Source organism: Populus euphratica, unplaced genomic scaffold (genome assembly GCF_000495115.2).
Source record: "Populus euphratica unplaced genomic scaffold, PopEup_1.0 scaffold25.1, whole genome shotgun sequence".
Classification (NCBI taxonomy): domain Eukaryota; kingdom Viridiplantae; phylum Streptophyta; class Magnoliopsida; order Malpighiales; family Salicaceae; genus Populus; species Populus euphratica.
The window spans coordinates 1188213-1192443 of record NW_011499851.1 but is presented as its reverse complement, the minus strand read 5'-3'; positions in this window follow the sequence as shown (position 1 = coordinate 1192443).

Sequence of the window (4231 nt, the reverse complement as noted above, 5' to 3'; positions counted from 1 at the left end):
TTGATGATTCAACAGTATCTCATTGTTTTATTGCAGTGTTGTGTGCTTGCTCTTTGTGATTCATGCGGTGGAGAAGTGTTTTTTTTTTTTTTTCATGCGGTGGAGAAGTGTTTTTTTTTTTAAAAAATTGTTTTTTTTAATTGTTCTGATGTCTTAATTTCAAAATTAAAATTTTAATTTTGGGGTGCCAACAGGTCGAGTTGGGTTGAATTTTCATCGCTCGCCCCCACATTTCACTACGAGTCAGGACTCAGGATTAGACAACATGTTTGGGACGGATCAGGTTAATGTTTCGTCTCATTTTTTTTATTTTTTATTTTTAATCTGTGTTAATCGAGCATCACCGATGGAGCCAAATTGGCGAGTTGAAGTATATGTCTCTTAAGCTCACAAAGGCATCACCTTTATGGTAGTATGATATCTGTGCACTTGACGTGTATTAAATTAAATTAAAATAATAAATCTCCTAAAAAAAATTATTGTAGCCCTTTTCCACGTGGATGACATTACATGGAGAAAAGGAGAAAAGGGAGAAAAGGAAAATGAATGAATAAAACCTGTTCTTTCTTGTTTTTATTCCCTTCATTTATTGTGTTTAAAAGGTGAGGAACCTTATTTGAGTTTGGGTTGAATTATTGATGAGAATTGATGTGTTTTACAAGTGGGAGTTTTATGTAAATTGTGTTTAAATGAATAAATAATTAAATAGATGTCTTTATGTTAGATTAAGGTTTTTGATGTGAGAAATTATTGGGTAAGATATTAATTGAAAAAATTGAAGAAAAAAACCTTTTTCCCATCTTAGTGTGAGGTTCAACTAAGATGATGAAAAAAAAAGGTTGATGTTGTTTGAAATTTGAATTATCTTCCATGTAGAATTATGTTAGTACGATCCTAAATAAATAGACAATGCAAAGATTTCAAAGAAATTCAAGAAAAAATTAAGCATTCCTTTAAAAAAAGAAATTTGGCTAAACATGTTAGGGTGAGAGGGAGAGTTTTTGGTAAATTCTTAATTTAATATTAACTAATTATATGATGAATGGTGTAAATTGCAGATGATGGAATTTAATGTACATAAAAAAATATTAAAAAGAAACCTTGGAATTTATGATGCAGGTTCGACCTACATGCTAGTTAAAGGATGGGACTTAATTTTATTTGAAAAGGTTGATTTGAATGATCTAAATATAATCCACGTATAAATAAGTTTAAATTGCATAAATAATTTAATTGGAAAGCCATGTTTCCTTGGTTAGTGCTTGACCAAATGAAGAATAAAGGATGATGAAGTACATTGAATATAAATAATAAGAGGAATTGAAATTAAATGAGTGAATAATATTCCATGAAATGAAATTAAAAGAAATTTCATGAAAGATTGGAAATAACATATTAGAATCATTTAAACCTAAGTTGGTGCAGGGATAAAAAATGAAAGAGTTTATGGTTATAATAAATTGATATGAATAAATGAAAGATTTGGATGAATGAAATGATTAAACTACTTGAAAATAATTTGTGAAATTTTTTAGAAATAAGATGACATTTGATTGAAAGTTGAAAAATGAAACTTTAAAAAAAAAATTGAATTAAAAATAATTCTGATTATGATGATATATAAAAGGATGTAAAAGATGTACAATCATTATAAATAGTCAAACAATAAAAGACTCTTGATTGAAAGTTGAAAAATGAAACTTTAAAAATAAAAATTATTGAAAGTTGAAAAATGAAACTTTAAAAAAAAAATTGAATTAAAAATAATTCTGATTATGATGATATATAAAAGGATGCAAAAGATGTATAATCATTATAAATAGTCAAACAATAAAATACAATACCTGAGGTAGATGCTTAACACCTTAATAACTCTTATTTTTTCTTTTAGAATTCAATATTAATTGTTGTTTTCTTTGATTTCAAGATTTTACTATGATTCTAAAATTTTTTTGCTGAAAAATAGAATTATTGGTTTCCAAACTAGAATATTGGTATAATTGACATTCATGCAAGGTTGATGGACTTATTGATATCTAGTTGGAATTATCAGAATTATTAGTTTTCAAACAGGAATATTAAATAATTGACACCCAAGTAAAATTGTTAGATTGATTGGTATCCAGTTGGAATTAATAAAATTATTGGCCTCCAAATAGAATTGTCAGAATAATTGGCATTTGAGTAAAGTTATTGAATTGATTGGTATCTAGTTAAAATTATCAAAATCTCAAATAATTAGTATTTGAATAAGATTGTTGAATTGATTGGTATCTAGTTAAGATTATCAAAACCTCAAATAACTGCCATTTAGATAAGGTTATTTGGTTAATCAGTATCCAATTAGGATTACATAAATTATTGGCTTTTAAAATAGAATGCCTAGATAATTGACACTTAGTAAAGTTGTCAGATTGATTAGTATCCAATTGTGATTGCCAGAATTATTAGCTTCTAAATAGAAACTCTGGAATTCATGATAGTTTATTTAATTTATGGATAACTATGTAATGACTAATTGAATTAATTAACTATGAAATAGGATAATTAAATTACTAAGCTATTTAAAATAATGACTAATTGAATTAATCAACTATGAAATAGGATAATTAAATTACTAAGCTATTTAAAATAATGACTAATTGAATTAATCAACTATGAAATAGGATAATTAAATTACTAAGCTATCCAGGAAAAATAACTAAAAAGATTGGAGAAGAAATGAGATGTGAAAAATTATCACGTTTGTTGTTTGAATGATTAGAATAAAAAGAACAAAGTATAAGTAAAGAAAGAGATATAATTAGGAATGGATTTTTTAAGAATTATTTGAAATAATATAAATCCATATTAAAAAAAATTAATGTATTATTATTATACTAATTCTTGTTTCAGGACTTTCATAAGGCTGTCAAGAATGAACTTTTGTTATTACTTCCCTGTACTAATTAATAGAAAAGAGTTGAACATAATTTTTTATTTATGAACAATAAATCATAATATCATGCGGAAATTGAAGTTTTACTAGAGAAAAACTTGTATTTGTGTAATAATCATGTTTATCTTATATCATTTCTTTATTATTCAAGTTTTACATTGTTGTAATAGTGTAATATATTGATTATGTTAAGATATTAATATGATGTGATTTCATATAATTTGGATTGATGAATGAGAATGATTTTCATAATTTATATTGAGATTATTGTATATTAGAAGAAACTCTGCTAAAATTTTGATAAAAATAAAAAAAATTTACTCTAATTTCAACAACCACAACTTGATATGTTATGAGAAGTTGATATAAAAATTAGAGATGTTACATTTTCAATGCATTTTATGGGTATTGATTCTTATTGATATTGTTCATTTTAACAATGAGTGCTAACAAAGATGTATAATTTAACATCCTCTACCTTAAAAAAAAAATAAAATTCAATACAAGTCTTTTGAGATAGTTTTAATATCTTTTGAGACTTGTTTTTGTGAATCTCTTTGTCAATGACATAAAAGATTTCACCCAAATTCTTTATTATCAAAGTTTTGAGAAAAAAATTGTTTAGTCTCGTGTAGAAAACCTAAGTTTTTAAAACTCCATCATTCATTAATCTTTTAATTTTTTTAATGGAGATGTGACCTAATCTCTTATGCCATAATATAGAGGGATTCTCATCAATTTTGTTTCTTTTAATACTAGAATTAACATGCATTGATAAATAGTTGATTTGATTTTATATAAACCATTAATTAATATTCTATCACAAATAAAAAAATTATTTTTTTAAAATACTAAAAATATTTCAATTAAATGAAAATCCATAACTAATATCATAATGTTTCGAAATTGAAATAAAATTTATAGAAAATGATGGAATATAAAAGATATTTTTCAAATCTAAACTACATCTAAATTTTAAAATTAATCTAAAACCCTCGTAGCTTCAACTTCAAAGCACATCTAATTTTTAAAATAAATGCTCCTTCATTTCCTTTCAGCTCCACGTCAAATTCACCATCAAATTCACCATGTATCATTAGAAGTTTCAATAAAAAAAAATTCATGACTTACTAAAGAGATAAGTTTCTTGGTAATCTTTCTTATTATGTCTCTATTTCTTCTAAAAGAAATATTAGTTATTTTTTCCATGCTGTTTGATTAACATATCTATATGTTTCTTCTTTTAAAGGGTTAGATGACTAGTTTTGGCATTTCGCTGAACTTAAGAAACCA